Source organism: Paroedura picta, chromosome 6 (genome assembly GCF_049243985.1).
Source record: "Paroedura picta isolate Pp20150507F chromosome 6, Ppicta_v3.0, whole genome shotgun sequence".
NCBI lineage: Eukaryota > Metazoa > Chordata > Lepidosauria > Squamata > Gekkonidae > Paroedura > Paroedura picta.
In genome coordinates, this window is record NC_135374.1 from 111,915,019 (window position 1) to 111,942,565 (window position 27,547).

Below are 27,547 nucleotides of genomic sequence, written 5' to 3' on the forward strand. Positions count from 1 at the left end.
ATAGAAAAGCTCTCTTGCATAATTCAGGGTAGCATCCTTTGCAGAAAGACAAGAAAGCGAGAGGCTTCCTGGCTTCCTCTGGCAGGCCATTGCACAAGGTGGGAGGCTGCAATGGAGAAGATCATATGTCCGGGCAGCTCTTGATTTTGTCCATTTCCAGGTTGGAACTTGGCAGGTGCTGTCTTCCATAACCAATGTCTTCTATAACCAATGGCACCCCACAATAATCTAGGCTTAAGCAAAAGCCAAGCCGACACTGCTAGGGTCAGCGGAGCCAGGTCAGACTCCATCTTAGAAACCTTGCTCTCTGCCTGAGACTTAGAAATGACAGCTTTTGCCTGACCCAGGTGCCTCCGGGCTCAAGCTCACATCGTAAACCCCCACCCCCCACCCCATTGTATTTCTAAGCGAGTGGACCGGCTTCCTCCTGTTTGCCTAGGGGCTCCTAGGCAAACCCTTCGTCTTGTAACATTTTTCACACTTGGCCCCTCTGCCATGGGAAATCTCCTCCCATCATCCGGCCAGCTAGACTCCATGGCTCTCTTCCTCAGAGCCATTAAAACCTTTGTCCAAACCCATCTATGGCCATCCCCCCCCACCACTTGGCCAGGCATTGTCCCAACCTCCGGGGACCCTGGAAACTTCCAGCACATGCTCACCTGAGCCTGAGCTCACATAGCCCCCTTCCCAAAACCCCATAAAAACTGTGGCTTCACACAGCCACTTCGAGTGTCTTCCAACCCGGGACCTTTGGAGACCTCCCATACTGGTTCGTGTCGCTTCCTCTGACCTACCATTCCTCTGACAGGTAATTATCAAGCCTTCCACTCTTCCTCCCCCTTCTCTATACGACTGCTTGTAGGTGTGTTAGCTATTTGTGTGTCTTTTTGTTATTTTCTTCAATAAAGCTTGTGTTTCTTGCTTTACCATTTACACCTGTGTTTGCCTGGAGTTCCTATGGGTGTCATCAACTCTGGTATACATAGGCATTTCGAACCATAAATACTAAGGGGCTTTACGCACCAGGATCTTTGTAGCAAATTGGTCACTGAATGAAAAATCGCCATTCAAAATAGTGGAATTCGTCGTTATGCATACCTGCCTTTGTAGTGGAATCCAGTTGCGTTTTGTAGCGTTTCCCACAGGCTTCCGGTCTTGGCAGAAATCGCTAGAAAGGAAGCGCTATTGCCGAGCTCGTCCTGCCCCTGGCCGTCAAGCAGCCAATGGGCAGCCGTTAGCATGCTCCCAAACAGCCCCTTTCCCTTTAAGAAAGGTTTTTAAAAAAAAAAAAAAAAAACAGACCCATTGCAACGAATCTGTGTTAATTCGTTGCAACGGAGAGACCCATCCAGCTGCCTGGTGTGTTTGAGCTGTCGTTTGATCGTTGCCACGCTCCCTCCGAGTGAAAAAAAAAATCCCCCCCCCTCTCACGGGCTCGATTTTCGGCTGAATGAATGTGTAAAAAATAAAGTGACTGCTTAGTAGTGTGCTTAGTGACTGAAGTGTGAGTGACTGAAGGGGAGGGACTGAAGCCGGGGAAGCCTCTAAACTGAAAGAGGCTCGCTGGTGCGTTTATCCCCGCTCGCTTGGAGAAAAAAAAATGGCGATCGCTTCGCCGGAAGATCAGAGAAGAGAGCCAGGGGGAGGGACTTTGTAGAAACCGCAACAATGTTAACACACAGGTCTTTTTCGCTAGTGTTGCAGATTGGTTGCAGGACTGTATCGCTTTCCGGAGGGTGAATCCACTTTTGGGGATTTCCCTGAAAGCGCTACAAGGAAGCGCTTTTTGCAGATTGGTTTCAGGTGTGTGGCAGATTGTCGACGACGTTGTGCAAAACAGCAAATCAGTAGCGTTTTCAATTGGCAACCATTGTGCGATTTTGAAGGCGTGCAAAAAGCCCCTAAGTTACCCCCCTCTTGCTGCATTTGGGCTAATCTTCTCCACAAGCTCAAAGATACGTGTTTTAGGACACGAGGTCATGCAATTTGGGTAACAATACTTCAGCATAGCAGAAAATGCATTTCCAAATAAATAAATACACAAATTAACTGCCTTTTTTGCCAGTGGGAGAAAATACAAGACAAGCAAGGTTAAGAAGTCCTTCGTCTTCTCTTTAAAGCACAGACTCTGTAGCTGCCCTGAATGTTTTGCAGCTGAGCCATAGATGGTCACTTGAGCCCTATTGTTCTCTATGAGCAGCCATGTCCTCCATTTTAACCTAAGGGGAAGCAAGGGCTCACATTCGTCGAAAATCATCATCATCAAAGAATAAAATAGCCCTGCCCTTAGTGCTGAAAATGAATAAGAATCTTTCTGCGATAAGATCAGACGTGTTTATCGCTTGGGGTATTTCTATCTCATGTTTCACAAGAACAAGGGCATTTACTAACTTGGAATCATTCTATAAATATATCAAAATCTTTTCTAAAAAAAACATTAAATGAGACCATGAGGTTTATTGGTGAGAGTGTTGACTTTGGATTGAGGGGATCTGGGATCAAATCCTCATTCATTAGGTTGTCATGCATCTGTCCTAAGACCTACCTCAGAGGGTTGTTGTGGAGGAGGGGGAGAACAGGGCACACTGGCTAGAGTCCCTGTGAGGCACCATAGATGTAAAAACACAAAAACAACTCAGTAGGTCAATCTCTGCCCAGGGAACACAAAATGCTGGTTGACAGAATGCAAAAAAGGTCTGTTTGGGGAAATGGTCCTGTCTCCCTTGAGGAACTTCAGCAAACCTGTCTAGCCTGGCTCCCTCCTTTCTCTCAAAATCTTTCTCCTTCCTGCCCCTCCTTTTCTTCCTCTCTTTCTCCTACAGTTTGGAGCCAGTTTGGTGTAGTGGTTAGGAGTGCGGACTTCTAATCGGGCGAGCCGGGTTCGATTCTGCGCTCCCCCACAAGCAGTCCACTGGGCGACCTTGGGTTTGCCAGGGTACTGATAAAGCTGTTCTGGCCAAGCAGGAATCTCAGGGCTTTCTCAGCCCCACCTACTTCACAGGGTGTCTGTTGTGGGGAGAGGAAAGGGAAGGCGACTGTAAGCCACTTTGAGATTCCTTCAGGTAGAGAAATGCGGCATATAAGAACCAACTCTTCTTCTTCAGTAATACCAGGGCGCTCTCAACAAGCATATAAAAACCAAATCTTCCTACTCCCCAATCACAGACTTTTCCTAGTTCCCCTCCCTTCGGCTTTCCCACTTCCTTTCCTACTGTTCATGATCTCCCTGCCAGAAGCCTGGCTCCTTTGCATGGTGGTCACCCACTCAGGTTTGTCAGCATAGCCAGCATAGCCAGCCAAGTCAGCTTCAGTCCTCTCCATTGTGGGTCTCCAGAAGTTGCTCCTGGGCCTTTCCTTGGGGAGGCCTCCTCCATCAGAGGAGCAGTGATCAGGGGAGGGCCTTTCTGGGGCTGTTTTGGCCCCCCAGTCTCCTCCTGCCCACCCCCCAGCTTTCCTTCCCAGGGACTCATTCCTGGAATGTTTGGCAGTACTGCTGTGGTTGCCCGGCAACCCCCAACAGCCACAGAATCCAGTGGGCATCCTTCAAATGACAGATGTGGGTTCCCTTCTTCTGGGGAGTTTGGATCCCATGACTTCTTGCTTCCCTCAGACTTATTCCTTTGGAAATTTTGGACTACAGGTATAAATGGAAATCCTCACCCCACTTCTGGTCTGTCCCTAACTGCATTTTGCAGTTCTCCTAGGGCACAGTTGAGACACAGATATATGTCTGATGCCAGGCTCCTCCTGAGTAGGGATGCCAGGCTCCAGTGCTGCTGCATCAGTTATCATTAAAAGGTAAAGGTATCCCCTGTGCAAGCACCGAGTCATGTCTGACCCTTGGGGTGACGCCCTCTAGCGTTTTCTTGGCAGACTCAATACGGGGTGGTTTGCCAGTGCCTTCCTCAGTCATTACCGTTTACCCCCCAGCAAGCTGGGTACTCATTTTACCGACCTCGGAAGGATGGAAGGCTGAGTCAACCTCGAGCCGGCTGCTGGGATTGAACTCCCAACCTCATGGGCAGACAGATTCAGACAGCATATCGCTGCCTTACCACTCTGCACCACAAGAGGCTCTCAGTTATCATTACTTATTAACATATTTTGTCTTGTTACTACAACATTTCTCAGTTTCTCTACTCTTGAGAATTCCCTGAAACATTCTTGAGGCTTTGAGATTCCCCAGAAGTGCAAAATATGGTTGGGAAGCAGAGCTGCAAACATGCCCACCTGGGGCCCCTCCCCTGCCCACCCCCTCCAGGCCAGTAAATATATATATAAATACATATATAAATATATAAATATACATATATAAATTAACTCCCACCCATTCGGGAAGCCCTTCCGGGGACCCTCACAAAACCCTGGTTGAGAAAGCCTGTGTTACTATTTTATCTTTTTACTATATATTAATTTGTTGTGTTTTGTGCCACTTAATGACCATGTATTGGAATTGGAGACATTTGTTCAAAAAGGTATCATTTTGATAGCAGACTTTTTGTAAACAATATCACATAGGAAGCAATGTTCTATGTTTGGTAGTTTTGTATTATGTCATGCTTACTTTGTCCCTTCATGGATATTTATATATATACTACTCATGTTTAGGCAATTACCACTGCATTGCTGCATTCTCACAGAGCAAGAAATTTGTGGACAGTCCTCTTGGACACACTCCCTTAAACCTTCGTGTTACTATCCCCTAGTGCTGTATTATGTCAGGTCATTTAAGAAGAATAAGCTTGTAGTAATGCCTTCCTAAACAGCACAACACTCTTCTTTGTCCATTGACTTTAAGCAGCAGGCTGAGAAGGGGGTGCTTCTGGGTAGGATGGCACCACAGTGCTTGTTGCCTGTTCACCTGGCATGCATGGCTGAAACTTATGCAAATGAGAGAAGCCATGTTGGGTCAACCCAATGGCCCATCCAGCCCAACACCTTGGCCAAAATCCAGAAGCTATCAGAAGGTCCACCAGAAGCCCTCACACAGTTGCCCCTACAAGTACTAAGAATACAGACTATCACTGCTCCAGACATAAGAGAAGTCATGTTAGATGGGGCTAATGTCACACTGTGGCCAAAACCTAGATGACATCAGGAGGTCCACCAGAAGGGACAGAACTCCAGAAGCCCTTCCACAATTGTCCCCTAAGAACCCAGACATAATGTTGGAATTCCAGTGAGCAAATAATTTGGTGAAGTCAGCCAACCACAGAGTTCCTCGTTTGAATTGGATCAAAAGAGGTATTCCTTTGATCAGGTTTAATCACAAAAGCCCTGGGAAGCCCATATATCATGTTCAGATAGTGTGGAAGCTCCTATTCGAGTCACAGGAGGCAGGGGAGGGGGAGCTTCCTGCTTTCCATGGGGAGGGAATCCCCGTGTGGAAATAGCCTAAGAATAAAGATTTTTAAATGCATGCGAGAAAGCAAGCACAGGTGCTTGTTTGTCTTTTTTCTTTTTAAATGCCTGAGCCAGGAGCTTCTCAAGATAAATTCTCTGCAAATTGCTGGTCTTTTATTCCCCTGCAGGAAAGGTTTTTTCAAGGGCAGTATTTCCCAGACTCGCAATACCAAAGATGCACTTTCTTTCCCATGAAAATCCAGAGCACACATAATTTCCAGACAGTGATGGCTTGCCTCTCAGCTTCCAAACAAAGTACAAATACTGTTCACAGCATAACAGAGAACAAGATAAGTAGACCCCCACATTCCAACCAGAAGCCCAGCAGTTAAAAAGTGTGTTCAGATCCATTTATTTAAAACTTCTTCCTGGGCCAATAAATAAGTAAATAAGTAAGTAAGTAAATAAAATCAGCTAATCAAAATTACCTGGGTTAGGTAGGAAACTGGTCATAGAAATGCAGAGCTGGAAGGGAACCCAAGGGTCTTCTAGCCCAACCCCCTGCGCAATTCAGGATAACCACAATTACTTCCCCCACTTTCCCAGTGACCCATGCTCTATATTCAAAGGAAGGCCCTCAGAGAGGGGCAGACAAGGGCCTCTTTTGCATAATGGAAAAGCTGATGAAAACTCACTAAAAACATTGTAGTTTTTCTGATCTTTGCACAGGAGAGTGAATTTACTCTGCAAAACTGATTTTGCTCTGCATGGTCAACCGTGTCTTTTTAGTCATTTCTGAAAGAGGCTAAAAGCCGATTTATTTCTCTCCTCAGATGCTCTATTAGTCATGCAGAGCTTCAGATGTGTTATTCGACTCCTCCCATGTCTTGATGCGCACCAGTAGGTGGTGGGCCCCCCCACACTCCATTCCCTGTCAATGAGAAAAAAGGGTAACTGCTTTTCACTCTATATGCACACTGTGATTCTTTCAAACAAGAAAAGAAGAAGAAGAAGAAGAAGAGTTGGTTCTTATATGCCGCTTTTCCCTACCCGAAGGAGGCTCAAAGCGGCTTACAGTCACCTTCCCTTTCTTCTCCCCACAACAGACACCCTGTGAGGTGGGTGAGGCTGAGAGAGCTCTGATATTCCTGCTCGGTCAGAACAGTTTTATCAGTGCCGTGGCGAGCCCAAGGTCACCCAGCTGGCTGCATGTGGGGGAGTGCAGAATCGAACCTGGCATGCCAGAGTAGAAGTCCTCACTCCTAACCACTACACCAAACTGGCTCTCACCAAAACAGCCTCAGGAACCGAGTTAAATGCCTACCCTTCATGGGACAGCGTGATTGAAGCCTGATCCTGTGCTCTGTCTAACCTTTGATGTTTTTAATGTTTTCAATGAGCCGCAGAGTTTATTTCCCTTCACCAATCTCACTGGCAAAAACTCCATTATCACTGGGTAAGGAAGAGAGATTCCTGTGCTGCAGGGGACCTCCTTGGTTATGCAGATTAGTATCTGCATTAGAGAACAAAGCATGTTACTGAATTTTTAATAGACTTTTCAAGTCTGTAAAAAGGTCTGTCTTTCTACGAAGATTCAATTTTAAGCATCCAAGGATATCTTGGCTTCAATATTAAAATATATGATTAATTAAAATTAGAACTTAGCTTCTCTCATTTTGTGATAGACTGTCAAGAGTTAATGCCTTGCAGAGTCTGAGAACCTTTGCCTGACAGGCCATTCAAATGGAATTCCATGGAGAGGGTCAGTTAGGAAGGGATCTGACAGTTGAAGAAGAGGCAGTTTCATTGAGGACTGGGAAGAAGGCAAAAAGGAGAGAAAGGATCACAGGAGACTGCATTCAAGCTGAAAAAGGACAGCTCTTCTAATGAAGAGAAGTAATCCCTGCCCAGTGAAAATGGAGATAGCACTAAAGAAAGAAGTGATCCCTTAGTCTGTATATATGATTTGTGGAACTTTTTAAATATATTCCAGCCTTCTAAATATATTGTGTCAGTGACAGAAACCTATTCTTGAGTGTTTAAGCAGACACTGAAAACAAAACCTCTATCCCCAAAGTTTCAAAGACCTTGTTGAAAAACTAAATCCCTTACTTGTTGGCAACATAGGTGGATTTAGTTTAATTACAAAGTTGCCTCAGCTTTTATTGTTCGTGCATCTCATACATCCTACACCCCTGGATTCCACCTGAGTTTTTCCTTGCCAAGCTGAATTAAAAAAAATATATTGGTACTTTCAAAAGCCTCTCAGGAGAAGAATATAAGAAGGTGATTTTGTCTCTTCTCTCAAGTCCCTGGGCTAGCCCAGCATCAAAATATATAATAACATGATTAGGTGGGACAGTCATAGATCACCTAATAAGAAGAAAATAGATGTGGGGCTGGTCAGCAAGGAAGGAAAGAAGGAAAATCCTGTGCATGAAAGATGGAAAAGGGTAAGATTGTCATTCAGGCTGCATAAAAAGATTGAACCAATACAAGCAAAAAATAGAAATGATTTTGCTAAAAGAAAAAAAAACAACCACTTTTGTATGCTTTTAATTAAATGTGCATCACAGTCAAGGTGGTCTGAGGCCCTTGCACAAGAGTTTTTTTAAAAAATGCTATTAATGTCTAGCTGAGAAGTCACATGGACATTAATTTGCGAGGATGCAAATTAATGCATTTGAAGGAGGTTCATCATATTTATGGTGAAACGAATCTGGAAACTTCATCCTGGCATGGAAGAAATGCAATCAAAATGTCACACTGCCAAATATTATTAGGCATCTAATAACAAATATTAGCAGTTGTGATTATGATATAATTTCAGTCCCTGGATTTCTAATGCTATCCCTATTAAATGTAGCACTTGTTTGGTATGCCACTCTTGGTTTCTATGGCGACAGAAGCCTTCTAACCAGCAAGACTGAATTTTCAGTACTAATTTTTTGGACTTGAGTGAACTCTCCTGATCAGAATAGAAACAGAGGCCTTAAAAATGCTCAGGTATTAGCAATAATCTTGAGGAAGCTAGAGTTGCTTTGATACTATCTATTATTTTCCCTTGATCTCAAACCCCTCATTTATTCTGCAGAGCATTTCAGGGAAATAGATTTCAAGGAGCTATTTTTACATGTTCAGATGAAAATCCGGAAGCCAGTCATTTTGAAAGCATAAATGGTACAAAACCTAGGAAGATGTCAAATGACTGTGGGAAGGAACAACAAAACAGCAGCTTTGGGCTCTATGGTATATCATAGAGACTAGGAGAAACAACTGCTAGAGTGACAACATATCCCTACTGAGCTGCCTTTCCCTTCCCAAACTCCACCCACATCAGAGATTGCCTCCAAACCTCTACTATTACACTGGTGCACATGCTTACCTATAGGGAACAATAGTGCACATGCAAACCTATACAGAAAAATGGTGTCCATAATCGCCCATAAGTTAAAATGGAGGACATGGTTGCTTGAAGAAAAGAATGAATATTTAATTACCTCCGGTTAATAATTTTAGCCTTGGCCTGGATCGCCCAGGCGAATCTGATCTTGTCACATCTCAGAAGCTAAGGAGGGTCAGCCCTGGTTAATGTTTAGATGGGAGATCACCAAGGGATACCAGGTCGTTATGCAGAGGCAGGCAATGGCAAACCGTCTCTGGATGTCTCTTGCCTTGAAAACCCTACAGAGTCATCAGAAGTCAGTTTTGACTTGATTTTAACTGTCCACCGCTAATTAATAATGTTAAGGATTCGGGTTTGAATATTGTCTTTGTGTTTCATCTGGACCGTTTATGCACTGGATGTTTCATGCCGGGCTGCAGGATGGGGTTTTAGTCATGGCAGGTTGCCTCACCTCTTCCTGCACCCACATGGGGGATCATTTGGCCTGGTGCACCTCATCCGCCCCTGATTTGTGCTCCTACACAGGAGCTGGGGCAGTAAAGTTCCCAGTGCATAAACGGTCCTGTGAGAAAAATACTCCTCTAACATTTCATCCCTTTCCTCCACCTTCTTAATCAATTGTGATGCTTTCTAACAAGAACCACTAAGAAAAAGCTGAAGGCACATTACTTCACCCAAGTTCAGAAGCAATTTTACGGTGAAGCTTTGAACTGTGCCACAGTTAAAAAGGACAAACAAAGGGAAGAAAAAGAAGAGCCAAGGTTTTCATTAGCAGCGGAATTATCTGGAAGAAAAGGCTCTCAAACGTCAGAAGTTCACTATTTAATGATAGTCCACCAAGATGTACCCCCCCCAAAAAAATAGAGGTTTTCTTCAGTTCAAGGCAATTTCTGAGTTTTAAAAACAACCTCCCTGAGTCCCTCTGGATTCTTCTTTAACCCACCAACAATGAAACTAATCTCAAAGAAGGGGGCAGGGGAAAATCATTTTGTGTTTAGTCCCTGCTAGGTCTTGAGTCCAAGGTCCTAAAACTGAAGTGACAAAGTAAAATTGAAACCCTGGGAAGTGGGGAGAGAACAGGACAGAACCATTATGGGATATTCAGTTGCCATGGTAACAGAGCCTCTGAGCCTCTATGGCACTGTTGATAAGTGGGGGGAGGTAGACTCAGAACACACAGAACCAGGCGTTAAGCCGGCAGAATCGCAGTGTCCGATCTTCAGATGCAAACTTGCTTTCATATCACGCAGGATCTCTCTGGAGCTGAACCGTAAACCCAGTAACTCAGCAAGACCTAAAAATGACACACAAAAAAGGGGAATAAGCATTGATTCAGTGTTATGAATAAAAGAACCCATCTGCCAGATATTTTCCTTCTCCAAGCTGGCACGGAGCACTTTGTCCAAGTCGATGTATGTCTTGTATGGTTTTGTCTCTCTGTGTGACAGGTTGCAGTAAAAAAAGCAAATGAATTCGAGCTCTGTTCTAAACAAAAGCAGTGCCATTTAAAAAAAAAAAACCTGGGCTGAGAATATGTGAAACACCTGTTAAATGTTCCCTCTCTCTCCCTCTCTCCCTCTCTCCCTCTGGTTTACTACTCCCTCCCCAAAAATAAAAATCACTGTTTTTTACTGAGGCTTATTCAGTCTGAAGGAAAGGGCACAAGCTGACCACATCACCGTAAAACAATCTCCACCATCTGGAGGAGAGGAGGAAAAGGCAAGCAGAAAACAAGTTGGCTTGTGATTTAAAAACACAGTTCACAAAACCGCGGCCTTGGCTCCCACACTCCATGAGCACACTACCGCCCACACCTGAAGCATCTTAATAGGGTTCAAGGGAATCCAGATTTCTCCTTCCGACATGAGCACTGATTCCCCACATTGCAAGATAGTGGGGTGGTTCAGAGATAGACCTCTTTCCCTCTCCTGTGCAAAGACAAAAAAAAAAAAAGTACAGTAGAGCTCAGAGATACACTGCTTTCCCCTTTTCCTAAAATCCTTTTGCTCTGCATTCATAGGTGGTATGAGAAGAAGTCCTCAGGAGCTTTTTCATGAATGCACAGGTACATTTTGAGATATGTGATTCTGCAGAATTCTGAGCTTTGGCCAGGCTCCCTAAAACTTCCCAGCAGAACCTGACTGCATTTCCCCCACCCAACCCCTGATGTTCTTATGTTCTCGTAGCATTAAATGACGGTTAGATAGATTCTTGGAGGATAGTCTACCAGTGGCTACTAGCATTGATGCCTGAAGGGAACTTCCACATTAGGCACTAAACATCTGAGAGTCAGAAGTCAAAATAAGGAGAAGGCCTCAGCCTTTATGCCCTTTCAACTTGCTGGCCATTGTGTGAGACAGGATGCTGGACTAGATGGACCACTGTTCTGATCCAACAGGGCTCTTCTGATGTTCTTATGAAGGCCTTAGCCTTTATGTCCTGCTGTTGACTCTCAACTTGTAGTCCGTTGTGTGAGACAGGATGCAGGACTAGATGGACCACTGGTCTCATCCAGCAGGGCTTTTTTTAACGAGTTGGCAGAAGTCAAGGGCCGCAGCTAAGAAGCCAAAACCAAAATACCACAAAGCAAACCAACAGGGAATTTAAGTGTGAATACAGAGATACTGCAGGCATGCATACAGGATTCTTTGGGTCCCCGCTTTCTTACCACTCCCTATGATGTGTGTGTTCTAATCTAAAAGAATGATTCCGTAACTAAATATTTAAAGGTGATGCAAAAAGACTGACAATCAGCAATAAATGGAGGCAAATAAAACAAAGCCTGATTATTACTATTATCGTTAAAGTTCGCAGTGTGTTTATGTGTCAGGATCTCCCCATTTGAAAATTCCAAATAGAAGCTTTAAAAAACTCTGCACAAATGAGACACAGCTAAAAATTAGCAAGGCCATTCGGCCTCACTGTGTGTTTCCAATGTGACTTTTTTTGTTGCACAAGTTGCCCCCCTCCCTTGGTTCGACTTACAGCATTTAATAGGAAATTCGATTTGCAAAGATTTGATGGGGGGGGGGGAACCACGCATTTATCATACTGACTCTATGCTGCCACCTACTGGGCTTTCTTTTCCTTTTTAGTTAATCATGGCTCATTTGGTAAGGTTCTTCAAACTGTGGGGCTTTTTGCACGCCTTCAAAATCACACAATGGTTGCCAATTGGAAACGCTATTGATTTGCCATAACGCACGACGTCGTAGACAATCTGCCACACACCTGAAACCAATCTGCAAAAAGCGCTTCCTTGTAGCGCTTTCAGGGAAATCCCAAAAAGTGGATTCACCCTCCGGAAAGCGCTACACTCTTGCAACCAATCTGCAACACTAGCGAAAAAGACCTGTGCATTAACATTGTTGCGGTTTCTTCAAAGTCCCTCCTCCTGAGCCTGTCCTCCAAACTTCCGGCGAAGCGATCGCCATTTTTTTTTCTCCGAGCGAGCGGGGATAAACGCACCAGCGAGCCTCTTTCTGTTTAGAGGCTTCCCTGGCTTCAGTCCTTCACCTTTAGTCACTAAGCACAAACCACAGAAAAGCCCGTTTGCTGATGTATTTTCCCATTAATTTTTACACATTCAGTCAGCCGAAAATCAGGCCCGTGAGAGGGGGGGGGATTTTTTTTTTCACTCGGAGGCATCGTGGCAACGATCAAACGATCAAACGACAGCTCAAACACATTAGGCAGCTGGATGGGTCTCTCCGTTGCAACGAATCTACCCAGATTCGTTGCTATGGGTCTGTTTTTTTTTTTAAAAACCTTTCTTAAAGGGAAAGGGGCTGTTTGGGAGCATGCTAACGGCTGCCCATTGGCTGCTTGACGGCCAGGGGCGGGACAGCTCGGCAATAGCGCTTCCTTTCTAGCGATTTCTGCTGAGACCGGAAGCCTGTGGGAAACGCTACAAAACGCAACTGGATTCCACCACAAAAGGCAAGTATGCATAACAACGAATTCCACTACTTTAAATGGCGATTTTTCATTCAGTGACCAATTTGCAACAAAGATCCCGGTGCGTAAAGCCCCTGTGTCTTTTGATCTGGGCACATTAATCCTAAATGTATGTTCCTGAGCATACTGGGGGCTAGGGGAGAAATCCCTCTAGAACCAAAATAACAGTGATTTCTGAGATGCCACCAATCTCCTGCTCCAGGACAGGGACTGATCTCAACACTTGAGAGGAGATACAACGAGCATGATGGCAGAGTCTCCATTAATTACTCTCAGAATTCTACAGTTAAAAAGGGTACATCTGCCCATCAATCTTCAATTTTGATATATTTATTTCCTTCCTCCCCAGAATTAAGCCCAAACAGAGGGTAACCATACATTTGTTGTTCTTATTTGGTCCTTGAATCTGTTAAACATCTTCATTATGCTGCAGGCTAATTCGCTGCTCACCCTCTACCGCTATGTGTTGACTGACAGTTTCCATTTCAATGTAACTGAAGAAGCATGCATGTATATGAAAGCATACCACTAAACATTATAAAGCTGAACTTGCCTATAGACAACTCACTCCCTACCTGATGGGCCCTCTCTTGGGGTATGCTGCCAATCAGGAGAAAGCACTCTGCTCTCTGCACTTATGAGTGAAGGCCAATCAGTTCAAATTGCACTCAGCCAATGAGGGTCAATCAGGTCAAATTGCATGTAGACAGCCAGGAAAACCCTCTACCATGGGAATGTTTACTCATGAGTGAGGGCCAATCAGTTCAAATTGCACACTGCTAATGAGGGCCAGGAGGATAGTGTAAGTCTTTTTGACTTGCTCATTGACTGTTATGGGATTCTTTTCCTTTAAATTTGGACCTTCTGGCTAATGGCTTCTCAGAGCAATCCAAGGAGGGAGACACTCGGGTATTTCCTATATGGAGACATGACTGTGTGGTTAGCAACGTTTGCAATTTCAGAAGAAAGGAATACTTTTGTCTTCTGTGAGTTTGTGCATGTAGAGGGAAGTGCCACACAGCCCCCATCCCCATACCTGTCCCAAGCAGCCCTTCCCTCCTGGGGAACTGATCTCTGCAATCTGGAGAGGAGCGTTCATTCTGGGGGGTTCTCCAGGTCCCACCTAGAGAATGGCACCCCTCACCAGTGGTAGGGATGCTAGCCTCCATCTGGGACCTGGAGATCCCACTTCTGGGGTTTCTCAAAGCCTGAAGAATATCTCAGGGAGTTCTCAATGGTAAAATGTTGAGAAAAGATGACATAGAAGCAGTAATTGAGAAACTCGCTCTTTGCCAACCAATGTTTTCATGGTTGATTGTAACATACAACTGTTGTTTATTTACTTTGATATTGAGCAGAACTGAAGAACATACAGACTGAAAGGTGTTCAAATACTCTTTGCTATTAATTAAATATTTTCATTAAAGAAACTGACAATTATTTAATATTTATTGTTATTAGTAATTACTGCCACCCAGCATTTCTCTTTGTTTCCCACCTGGAGCCTGGCCTCCCTGCACCTCCATGTGATCCAAAGCCAGGGCTTTTCTCCAGGGGGACTGATCTCTGTTGCCTGGAAATGACCTGCAATTCCAGCCAATCCCCAGGTCCCCACCTCTCCCATTCTGCAATTTCTCTGCCACAGAGTTCCCCGCCCCTCCCAAGATGGAAACTGGAGATGAGTTGTCATGGTACCCCCTCCAAAACAGCCATTTTCCCCCTGGGGAGCTGATATCTATAGTCCAGTTCCAGGAAATTTCCAGGCCAAACCTGGAGGGGGTGGTGACCCCTGGGTCAGGAATGTTCCTTGGGGTTTGGAGGTGGGGCCTCAAAGAGTCCTAGATTGGGCAGGAGCTTCTGCCATGTAGCCAACCCCTAGGAAGGCCACAGTGCAGGTTTGCATCCTAGTGCCTGTTGTATTTGTGGGTACAACAGGCTTTGCCTCTAGTACTTAAAGGTGCTACTGGACTCAAACTTTGTTCACCTGATCTCCAGACCACTGAGAGATGAGTTTTCTTGGGGGGGGGGGTAGCTGCTTTGGCAGGTTGTGTAGGAATGCCAGCCCCCAGGTGGGGCCTGGGGATTGCCTGAAATTCTAGCTCATCTCCAAACTAAAGAGACCAGTTCCCTTGGAAACAATGGGTGCTTTGGAGGGAGGACTCCATGGCATTATACAACACTGAGGTCCCTCAGCACACTGAATCTTTCCTCTCCTGGATCCATTCCTGAAGTGTATTTCCCAACCTAAAGCTGGCAATCCTTACCCCATGGACATTCCTCTCCAAACCTTAACTTCTCCAGGCTTCATCCCCAAATCTCCAGGCCGTCAGAGCGCTTATCCTCATTCTATATTCAAAGGCCGGCAGTAGACAGTAGCTCTGAGTCAGCCAGTAGGAGAGAGCAGCTGAAAGAGTATTTCAACTGAGCAAGTGAATGCTCCCCTCTTAAAGGCCTGACCTGACAGGTCACAGAGAATGCAAGAGTGTCACCTGAGCACAGTTAAACTCTGCACAAGACACACTCCTTATGAATTCTGCTCACGAAGACGGCATTCTGATTCCATACAGCTCCTCAGAGGGTGCGCTCTGTTGGATCTCCATCTGGGCTCATGTATTTTTAATAATTTAACAGCTTTCACCATTTTGCAAGGCCCAAAATTCCTATTTGCCACAAACAACGCACTTGGATGAATTACACCAAGGCAAATTAACAAGGTGTCGGGTTATTTTTAGTAACTTGTTTTTTTTACAGCCTCATTTTTCAAAGGTACTTTTAGCAACAAGGTATATCAGATATAATATTTTAGAGTTCTAGCAAGAAATCCCATCTAGGTTGCAGATTCCGGGCTCTTCATCTAAGAATCCTAGGGTGAAATCGGGGATGGAGGGTGGCCCTAGGGGAAGGTACGCCTCATCATAGGACCCTGAATTGTGGGTCTACTGAGTGGTTACTACAACATTTATTTTACTCTTCATTTTTTAAATGCAAGCTAGAATTCAAATTCTGATGAAATCTAGAAACTAAGTATTTGTTTCAGGGGACTGGGTTGAATCCAGGGGCATCATGAAAATACCTGGAGACTGGAGGGGGGAGGGGTAACTTGGGGAGGGAAGGAATATCACTGGAGTAAAGGTAAAGGTAAAGGTATCCCCTGTGCAAGCACCGAGTCATGTCTGACCCTTGGGGTGACGCCCTCTAGCGTTTTCTTGGCAGACTCAATACGGGGTGGTTTGCCAGTGCCTTCCCCAGTCATGACCGTTTACCCCCCAGCAAGCTGGGTACTCATTTTACCGACCTCGGAAGGATGGAAGGCTGAGTCAACCTTGAGCCGGCTGCTGGGATTGAACTCCCAACCTCATGGGCAGACAGATTCAGACAGCATATCGCTGCCTTACCACTCTGCGCCACAAGAGGCTCTATCACTGGAGTAAGTGGCATTAAATCTACCCTCCAAAGCAGCCATTTTCCTCCTGGGGAACTGATTTGGATCAGGGCCATGGCCTATGGGGCAAGTCCTTATGCTTTCCCTCTGCATCATCTTCTGCTGCTCTTTGCCCTGTTTGGAAAAGTTTGGGGTACCCTATCAGTGTCCCCAGCAGACCACGGGGCAACCTACAGGGCACTTTGAAGTCAGTCAGAGACTGAAGGTTCTTGGTGTAGTGTTTAAGAGCAGTGGTGTCTAATCTGGAGAATCAGGTTTCATTCCCCTTGGGTAGTAAAAAGCGGGGTGCAAAAAAAAGAGAAGCTCTTCTCTTTACACGTCACAGCCCTAATCAGAACGGGGCCCTGCCTACACACCAGGGTTCCTGGGAGGGAATTTAAAAGCACATATGGAATATGAGGAACGGGGGGGGGGGTATTTAACATGCAGTGAGGCCAGATTCTTCAAGAGCCAGCATGGTGTAGCTGTTAAGAGCAGCCGCATCTAATTGGGAGAACTGGGTTTGATTCCTCACTCCTCCACATGAAGCCAGCTGGGTGACCTTGGGCTAGTCACAGTTCTCTTAGGACTGTTCTTATAGAGCAGCTCCACCTACCTCATAGGGTGTCTGTTGTAGGAGGAGGTGGGGGAAAGGTGTTTGTAACTCCTTTGGATAGTGAAAAACAGGGTATAAAAAACCATCTCTTCTCTTCAGTCAAAGAAAAGAAATACAGTTGAATCCTGCTGTATTCAAAAAGCGGTTTTGGGTCAGCAAGGTGACACAAAAAACACATTTATATTTCCTCCTCAATTACAGGGAGGAAAAGGCAGCTTCAGATAACAAACTTTATGGTATACCATAGTGTCTAGGAGAAATTGAAGTCTTAGAGTAATTATGTTGAGTGGTTGCTGTAGGACTTCTGCTTCTCTTATAGTTTACCATAGGGAGTCTGTTTTCTTTCACAGAGGCTAATAAAATTATTGATTGTCACCTGCAAAGAGTAATGGCAATAATCCAACAACTATCAATCAGAACGTAGCCAGAACTCTGTGGAAATCCACAGAGCTATACGAACACGGTAAATTAAACTCAAATCATGACCCTGAAGCAAAAATTCCAGCAGGATCATCCTTGAACATTACAAACAAACCCAGAGTTTAGCTCAGTTCACTTTTTATCCAGCCCAGGAAGAATTTACCCGGCACTGAAAGAAATTATATTTGTCCCAATTTGAAAAATGGATTTTGGATGATAATATTGGAAGATACGATGAGGCATAAACTGCGGTCAATAAGGAGAATAAATCCTTTGAAGACAGAAAAGTAAGCTTATATATATCAATATAGATCTCAATTCCAATTTAGATTATACTGTGCCAGGGAAAGAGAGAGGAGGAAGAGATAATATTCTGATCCAGAAGCCCCTGCAGGATCAAGAAAAAGCTTAATAAAATGAACCCTAATGTTACAGAGTGGCCAGCATGTGTCTTCAGGGCTTACATTAAAAACACAAATACATAAATAAAGGGGATTCCTTTTTCTAAGTCTTATGAAAATATATGAAGAACCACTTTAGTACATTGCTAAATTATTTTGACAAGTCTTGTGGGAGGATTCTTAACTTCATAATTGCTGAGCACACCTTTTGCCTTGCATTATTTTTAGGATAATTACAATGCTATCATAAGCAGAGTTACATCCTTCTTAGTCCATTAATTTCCAATGATTTCAGAGTGAGCAACTCAGCTTTGGATGGCACTGTTAGAAGCTCATGAAAAATGAACAGCCATGACTATTCTGCACCTAAATGTTACACAAGCAATGGTTTAGGCTGACACCTATTAAAGTGATTAAAAACACTTATGCTACAGGCCATGCAAAACTATGGGGCTTTCACACTTGCCAAATAACACAATGGTTGTTTGCAATTGGATTTTGCTATGTCGCACAGGTTTTCTCACATTCTGATTTTCCTCACTTGTGTGTTCCTGTTGCTTTGAGTGGGGAAATGCTGTTCTTCAAGCTCCCACTAGTGGTCAATTCGACATTACATTGCTTTATGTCTGCATAAAACATCTGTGCCACATTATGCAATGTAATGTCAAATTAACCACTAGAGACAGCAACACATGTAGAACACGGGGGGGGGGGGGAATGCAGCAAGAGGAACACAAAAGTGGGGAAAATACCAATGTGGAAAAGCCCACAGTAAAATTGAGTTGCTCAGTGCATTGAAAGTGGATTGAAAAGGCAAACAGAGTCCTACCATGACTTGTACTCTCTTTGTTAACCTTGCTTGCTCCTACACCTTGAGACCCAGATCTTGTATTCTGCACCAGTTGTATCCTGGATCCTCCTTCCCTTGACACCCAAAGTGGACCTTTCTGACTCTGATTTGTTCACTTTCATCCTGCATCTTAATTTGCTTTTTTTCTTTGTCTTTGTGTATCCCGGAAACCCCGGGTAGAGTAACAGCACCAGGCTTTGCTCTGAATGTGCCATGGTGTGTTATCTATGTGTTGGTTGCCCACCAACACCATTCTTTCATGTGTTGCTCCATCTCAGTATAATGGACCTTGGGAGTCAACCGAACACCCACCCAAATGACACAAACCCATCATCCATGATCAGCAGTGTTGTGCTTTTCAGTCGTTGATGGTCACATAGGAGAGGGCAGGGGGTATACTGCTGATCATACAATTTCCCCTCCTACTCATAGAGTCTCCCAGCTGTGTTCTAACAGTAGATACCTGAATCAAGAGAAAAACAGTCTGGATTTTATTATCTGGCACCCATCTCCCCACAATTCCCACTCTAATTCTGTATATAAGCTTTGCACCAAAGTTAGGCTGAACATATGTAAAGAAAGGAAGGCTATGTCTCTGCTCCTCCTGACATGTGTTATAGCTTAAAGATCTGGAGACTGAAATATGCTCATGATCCCAACCCCAGGGAGATTAAACTGGCCTCAATCAGGGCCAGAGCCTGGCCTGGTAGAACACTCTGGTGAATGAAATCAGGGCCCTGCAGGATCTCAGACAGTTCTCCAGGCCCTGTAAAATGAAGCTGTTCCACCAGGTCTATGGTTGAGGCCAAAACAACATCTGGAACTGCTGGACTCCCTGCCAGAAACCAACCAAATTAGACTCCAGTTAGCAGGTTCTTGTGACACTAACCCTGCCTTATCCCACATAATAGAGAGAATTTAGTGCTTAATTTCTGCTTTAAATGTTTTAAAATCTATTAACTGAGTCCAATAGCATCTTTAAGACCAACAAGGGTTAATTCAAGGCATGAGCTTTTGTGTGCAGACACAGTTCCTCAGACAAAATGATACAAGAATCACAAGAGTACAGATATATAGAAAAGGTAAATCAGTGGTAAATTAGTTGACTGTGTCATAGTATCCAAATTATGCCATATGAAAATTCTTTGCTAAAACAGCTAATCAGTCCTTTTGAGTTCAGCTGTAGTTCACAAAAACATTGGATAAATAAAATTGTCCATGTTAGTAATTTATGGCAGACACTTTCCCAGTTGTGAAAGGAAATAATTAAAAGAGACCTGCTTGCCCCATGTAATTTATTCTGTTGCAGGCCACCCTGAGTCCCTGAAGTGAAGGCGGCAAATAAATGTAACTATAAATAAATACTGGGTTGCTAGAACCTGCCATCTTTGAATGGACAAAGAAGTCTCAGCTTGTTATGTTTTGTTGCTTTGCACTAAGGTTGCCAGCTCTGGATTGGGAAATACCTGGTGAATTCAGGGGTTGAGACAGTAGTGAGCAAGATTTGGAGTGGGGAGGGACCTCGATGGAGTGTAATGCTATGGAGTCCACCCTCCAAAGCAGCCATTTTTTCCAGGAGGACTGATTTATGTTGCCTGGAGAGGAGCTGTAAAACCAGGGCATTCCTATGTCCCACCTGGGGTGTGGTATTCTAGTGTTGGGACTTTGGGACTAGGTTGGGTCCTGAGCCCCTCCAGAGAAACAGAGCTTCAGAGTAACAGTATTTTGAAAATATGTATTTGTTACCTTTGTGGATGAAGCACAGATCCAGACTCACAGCACTTTGAGGTTTAAAAGAGATCATCTTTACTGGGAAAGATTATTTACAAACTATATCATATTCACCTGCTTCTGTCTCCTTTACTGAAGCAGAGTACAAAAGCTTAATGGATAGTCACAAAGAAAACACATTGCAAGCCCCTATGGCTGGCTCAAGCAGACTACATGTCACACATCATCAGAGAGTCTTAATGGCTGTTGCTCCTTGCTTCAGAGGAGCACACACACTGATCTTCTTGTCCCTGAAGAAAGAAGAAGTGTGTGGGGGCCCACCTTAAACATAGACATCCTGAAGTCATGCATTTGGGGTTGTTCCATTGCAACCTCACCTGTGACCACTTGGTGCACTAATGAGAACACAGGTACAACTCAGCTGCTTAAACAGCTGAACAACAGCCCTTCAAGGCTGACTTCACCGACTCACATGCTGATTGCAATTCCAACACCTAGCTTGCATGCACAAAGAGCATATGGCTCCCACTGCTGCTGCTTAAGCCATTCGTGAGCTCAGCTAACCTTTATATATAGCTCAGAGAAAATGGATTCAAACAAGCTCCTCTTCCCTTCCTTCTCCTGCTTGCCATAGTCACGTGCCTCCAGAATTTCTGGGCTTTAGCTGCATCTTTTGGAACTCTGCCTCTGCCTGCCTTGGCCTGTGCCACTTGTGTCTGACCCCAGCAGATTGACAGCTGGCTCTACAGGACCTGGTCATCTGACCACTTAGTGCAGAGCTGCTGCTGAGAATGTTTGTGCAAACTGATGCATCCATGTGGGAAGGCTTCTTTGCGACTGCTCCAAAGGGCAGGAAGGGGCACGGGTGTTATTCAAGCCACTGCCTCATCAAAATTACAGCCTGCGTGATTTGCCACCCATGCTGAGACACCTCCTTATGACCCCAGCTCTGATTACCCTCTTATGCATGAAGGAGACCTTGCAAACAAATCCTCTGAAAGACGACAAGATTTATCTGCAAGCAAATACATTTAGCATGACACTGTGTGTGCCCATCCGCCCATGTTTAGCTTGGCACAAGATAGGTTCGGCTATAATTTCCATGGAATAGTCCCAACAAAAATGGACCTCAGTAACCCATCTGACAAAAACACCAGGTATGTTATCCAGTGAACAAAAATAAACGAGAAACTCTATTCGTAAGTGGGTCATTTCTACTCTTCGATCAATTCATTTGTCCAGGAACTCCCTCGGAGAAAATCCCTTGATGAACAGAAAAAATGTTATGAATGAATAGGACCTCAATACATAATTCATAAAATCTTCAACTTGATGAATTCCTCTTGAGGCAAATAAGCAGTCTAGAAACTCAGTAATACTGTCACTCCACAACGCCCCTGCAGAATTGTTCCTTTACACGAGAGCAATCTTAGTTACAGCAACTCAGAGAAGAAGAGTTTGTTTATATGGTGCTTTTCACTACCTGAAGGACTCCCAAAGGAGCTTGCAAACACCTTTTCCTAAGAATTCTAGGAGACAAGCAATGCGAGAGGTGGTAATGAGTAAGATGCTCCACCTATGTATACAAAGAGAGTATCTGGCAAGAAATCTTAGAGGCAGTTCTAAAAATTAATAAAAAGTAATTTATTGAGGGGGGGGAATGGTAGTGAACAACATACAATTTAATCTAGATCAGCCACGCAGAGGAAAGTAAAGGGATGATAGGGTGCAAAAGAGGGAGAATTTGAGTCATATGAAAATTATATTTATCACCCAATGTACCAACAGGAGGCGGTTCCAGAAGAAGCAGCCTATAACAAGCTGGGTCTTTGATAAGATAGAGCAAAACATGAGAACAGAACACCTCTAACATAATTGTGACTGGTCCAAAGTCACCCAGTTGGCTTCATATGGAGGAGTGGAGAACAAAACCCGGTTCTTCATATTAGAGGTCATCACTGTTAACCACTACACCAAACTGAATCCATATACTATACCAGTATTGGGATTTGAGACTTTTCCACCACAGTCCAAGCTCCTCCTGCTGCAACTGCTTCAGAATCATATTTCAATTTTTTTCTTTCTCAGGGATCACATCAGGCTGCTACACAGCCAATCAAATATAGTTATGTCACTGAAAGCAAGCCAAGCCAATGCAGAGTGAGGGCCTGATTTTCCACATCACATTACTCTCAGTCTGAATGGGCAAAGACCGGTGTCTCTTTTTAATGTTATCTACCCGATCCAAAATTACTGAAGTGTGTGAACTCTTAACTACTTTCACACTCTGATTTCAGTCCTAATATCCAGTCTCTCTCTCTCTTCCTGGTCTAAACTCACATTTTCTGGCTGTCAGTTAGGTAGTCGTATTGGTCTGAAGCAGCAGAACTTAATTAATCCTATCTCAGCGATAATCGCTCAGTTTCTTATGGATACAACTAGCCCTTCCTGGCAATTAATCCCCCCACCATCACCACCTACTTGTAATAGTTGAGGGAATGTTGTTTCATTGTACCTAAAGAAGTGTGCATGCACAGAAAAGCCTATAACTTAAATGAAACTTTGTTGGTCAAGAAGAAGAAGAAGAAGAAGAAGAAGAAGAAGAAGAAGAAGAAGAAGAAGAAGAAGAAGAAGAACCGCCACTGGACTCAAACTTTATTTTCATGCTTTATTTTCCACCTCAAAGTTCTCTCTCACCTGCAAGAAAACAAGCTTTTCGAGAACCACTTATAACAACAATGTTTGCTTCCCCAGGTATTATCCCCAAGTGCAAAATGCACATGCTGTCATTCTCACTTGAACTGTGTACACATGCCGTTTCAGACGCTGGCCTCTTCAAAATACCTACAAGTGTGAACGCTGTTGCTACTTGTACATTTTCAAGGGGCCAGGTTCTATGAACACATACATGTGGAGTACAAAAAAGACCAGCAGCATAAATATCTTGACCTTCTGGGTCATACCTTTGTACCAAAGAACTCTCACTTGAAGAGGCTTGAAGAGATTTGAAGATACAGCTGGCCAGGCACAGCTGCTGATCGGGGAAGTGCCCAACAAAGATTTTGTATTTGCCTCATTGTCATAAAAATAGCACAGAGAGAGCGAAAGATGGCAAGAGAAGGGAATCGTGTCAGATTTATGGAAAGATATTTGGCTGGTGCAGAGAAAGAGACGGCAGGTGCGAGTATTCGAGCTGAAAACAGCCACCGAAGGAGAAAATAGAAAGTGATACACCGGCAGCACCGACTGCCAAGATGGTTTTAATTGTTTCTGCTTGAAAAGATGGACAGTCAAGCTTGAAAGCTGGCTTCTTCTGCAGGGCAGGATCAAGTCTAGCAGAGGCTAACACCTGACTGTGGGAGGAAGACAAGGAGAAAAGCAAAATGACCTATTGTCACATCAAGTAGTTGCTCTAAAGTCCCAGCTTTAATTCTGAGCTCAGTGTAGTGCTTAAGAGCTGCAGCCTCTAATCTGGAGAGTGGAGTTTCATTCCTCACTCATCCACATGCAGCCAGCTGTGTGATCTTGGGCTAGTCACATCTGGTTGGAGCTGTTCTCACAGATCAGTTCTGACAGAGCTCTCTCAGCCCCACCTCCCTCGCCAGCTATCTGTGGTGGAGAGAGGAAGCGGTGATTGTAAGCCGCTTTGAGACTCTTTTGGGTAGTGAGGAGCAGGGTATAAAAATCAACTCTTCTTCTGATTACAAAAAGTTTCTAGCCTTTCCACTGTGGATGTATCAGGCATGGACCTTTCCCCTGGTATCTCTGCAATGAAAAGGAGTAGAGGTCTACAAAAATTGGAGCATTCATAGGAGCTAGTAGATCATGCCAATATATCATTGTAATGTTTTGACAATTTATCAGTTCCCATTTTTATATAAATCAAGGAAAAGCCCCCCAGTAGCATGAAGGGAAGAATGGTGTCTGTGGAAGGGAGTCTGGAGGAATCATGGGTATGTGGATGCAGCCTTATATAAGTCAGAGCTTAGCATAGGAAATGTAGCAAACTATACTGTTTATTTTTTTTCTCTTTGTCCGTGTACATCTGCTAACTGAAGACACATTTCACAAGTCCGACAGAGTGAATTCATCTACCTGCTAAGCCGATGTCACGCCATTTCAGCTTCCCAAGGGCGCTTTCCGCTTTCACGCTTCGTATTAATGATTTTAATCTGACCATTCCACGGATTCAGAAATGCCTCCGCATTCCCCTCTACGACTTTCAGCAGAGTGAACCACAGCAGCAGCATGCAAGGAAGAAGGAAGAGAGGCAGCCTGGTGGGGTAGTCCAATCTCTCCTATATTCACGGAGACAACATACACTCCAGTTGAACCTGACGTCGGGAGGAAATAGTTCAACAAGCCAGTAGGCTTGCAATTGTTGTGTATTCAAGGGGATGGTAAAAAAAATATATGGAACATTTATTTCCCTTTCAGACAGACGATAAATAGATGTCGGGCGGGCAGGGGAAGACTAGGACCATTTCTGCACAGATGGGTAAAAAGTGCACAACGACTCCTGCTTGCAAAAGCAGGATAGTAAACTCCTCACAGGCAACCCCTCCTGTGTTTTCCCTCTGCCCCATTGTGGCTTTTTGCCTCCTGATGAAGCTGCAAGAAAAAACAGAACAAACTTCCCCCCCATGCTTCTTGGTGTGTCAATCATAGTGAGCCACCAATCACAGCACAGTTCTCTTCTGGGCTGAAACTTTCTTTTTAATTATTTTTAAAGCACTTCCATGTTATATGTGGTAATGCCACCACAGAGGTGCAGTTTTAATTTTAAAAAATTAACATTTCCGTGTTGCTATGGAGAAATGCCAGAACAATACAGCATCCCCCCCTTTCTTTTTGGATTCATGGTGTTTTGGACTCTATTTATGTCTGGGTGGATTTCTGAGACACTGGAAATGGTAACTGGAGCCCAAAGAGTCATTTTTTGTAAGCAGTTGGCTTAAAAACAAAGTGCTCAGACACCTGGATGATTGGGAGAAGGCTGCTTGATCACCCCCCCCCCCTTTCCCAGGTCATTCCCCACCTGGGAAATGGGACTGTGTTTTGCCTGCCTCATCCCAGAACGATCGTGGACACTTTGCAGAAGATTTTATTTTACCTTTGACAATGTAGCTTTGTAGTCATGCTGCAATGAGGACCACACCATTAAAAAAATAATTACTCAGAGCAGGAAATGGAGGGGGAGGGTGCGTGCAAGGGTGAGACAAACACTACAGAGACTATCGCGCCTTTCCCCCTCCATATGGGCTTGCCCCTGGTTGCTCACTGGTTGCTCACTGATGGGATGTGAAATAAAAAGGGGCCTCTTTTTGTGATTTCCCTCATCCTGGGTCAGCCCCCGGACAGCCTTGGGATGCAGGTACTGTCATGTGGAGGGGGCTTTAAAACCAGCCAGCAACCAGAGTCTGTCCAGAGGCAGATTCCTCCTGCAGAAACGGTCTAACATTGAATCTGCAGGAATATCTTGGAGTCTCAAAACTGACAGCAGAACAGTGCTTTCCAAAGACTCTTTGCAGGGCTCCACATCTTCCAGTCTGGAAACCAACTGAGCCAAGTCCAGGGTGTTCCAAATGGAAGGAATCAGCAGCAAGCTCATTTTACCTTGTCCCACCAGCAGGCTCGAAGGGGCTGTGGAGACCTTTACTTCAGCTCATCAGCATCTCATTAAGATATTGATTAATGCAGAAAGCTCACAGTGGTACAAGTTAATAGCCAGGGTACAAATTAATATCCTCCTCAAACCTCTTTGCTTCCTCCCCTGCAACAATTTTTGGCAGGTTTTTTTTTTAATGATTGGCATGAAAAGCCAGTTTATGCAACATTCCTGACTTTTTAAAAACAGATACCTATATATGTATATTCATTTTGTAGAAAACAAATTGAAGATGTAAAAGTTATGCAAAAATTTTAAAAACTGTTGCATATCATAATTATGTATATAAATATAATTATGGAGCACAGAGTGAAAGAAAAAGCATTTCTCCCCAACACCCCCTTTCATCATAATTTTCAAAACACTCCATAAAATAAAACAATACTTATTTCTACTGTGGTACGCTTATATTAAACATTTTAAAGTTCAAACTCCATAACTGATCTGTTTTACATCTTCATTACCAATATCATCTTTACTACATATTAGGTATTATGACATGTTATGCATGTTTGCTACTTCTACCTACTGAATGTAGCTTTTAACAATAAGTAATACATCAGTGTACTGTAAGAAAATCTGTAATGTATCTCATAATAAGAAAGTAAAGGATATTTCTGCTCTGAATCCACTTCTTTATACATTTGTAGTTTCATTGTGTTTCTCTGTTGCAATATATTTATATGCATTACAATACATTTATATACAGTTTTTAAACTGTTTCTTATTCTGTTTGTCAAATTAGGAAGTCTGAGCAACAATTAAGCTAGTGGTGGTGACAACATTCCAGTTGAACTATTCCAAATCTTAAAAGACGATGCAGTAAAAGTGCTACACTCAATATGCCAGCAAATTTGGAAAACTCAACAATGTCCACAGGATTGGAAAAGGTCAATTTACATTCCAATCCCAAAGAAGAGCAATGCCAAAGAATGTTCAAACTACCGCACCATTGCACTCATTTCTCACGCTAGCAAAGTTATGCTCAAAATTTTACAAGCTAGGATCCAGCAATATGTGGACCGAGAACTTCAGAAGTACAGGCAGGATTTTGAAGAGGCAGAGGAACTAGAGATCAAATTGCCAACATACACTGGATCATGGAGCAAGCTAGGGAGTTCCAGATATGTGGACCGAGAACTTCAGAAGTACAGGCAGGATTTCGAAGAGGCAGAGGAACTAGAGATCAAATTGCCAACATACACTGGATCATGGAGCAAGCTAGGGAGTTCCAGAAGAACATTTACTTCTGCTTCATTGACTATGCTAAAGTCTTTGATTGTGTGGAGCACAACAAATTGTGGTAAGTTCTTAAAGAGATGGGCATACCAGAGCATCTTATTTGTCTCTTGAGAAACTTATATGCAGGTCAAGAAGCAACAGTGAGAACTGAACATGGAATCACTGATTGGTTCAAAATTGAGAAAGGAGTTTGGCAAGGTTGTATATTGTCACCTTGCCTATTTAACTTGTATGTGGAGTACATCATGAGAAAGGTGGGATTAGAGGAGTCACAAATTGGGATCAAGATTGCAGGGAGAAATATCAACAACCTCAGATATGCAGATGATACCACTCTAATGGCAGAAAGCGAAGAGGAACTAAAGAGCCTGTTGATGCGGGTGAAGGAGGAGAGTGCAAAAGTTGGCTTGAAACTCAACATCAAGAAAACAAAGATCATGGCATCCGGCCCTCTCAATTCCTGGCAAATAGATGGGGAAGAAATAGAGATAG

The 27,547-nt window shown here is 43.9% G+C and overlaps 1 long non-coding RNA gene across 1 annotated transcript in view; it reads right to left on the reverse strand.

The window, feature by feature from the left end:
* Positions 1-21,205: 21,205 nt before the first annotated feature.
* LOC143840781 (uncharacterized) overlaps positions 21,206-27,547 on the reverse strand; it is a 51,922-nt gene continuing 45,580 nt past the window's right edge. The window contains exons 2-3 of the long non-coding RNA XR_013232404.1: positions 24,241-24,443; positions 21,206-21,408 (exon numbers count right to left, since the gene is read on the reverse strand). This is a non-coding gene — a long non-coding RNA (uncharacterized LOC143840781). The remainder of the gene's footprint in view (positions 21,409-24,240; positions 24,444-27,547) is intronic.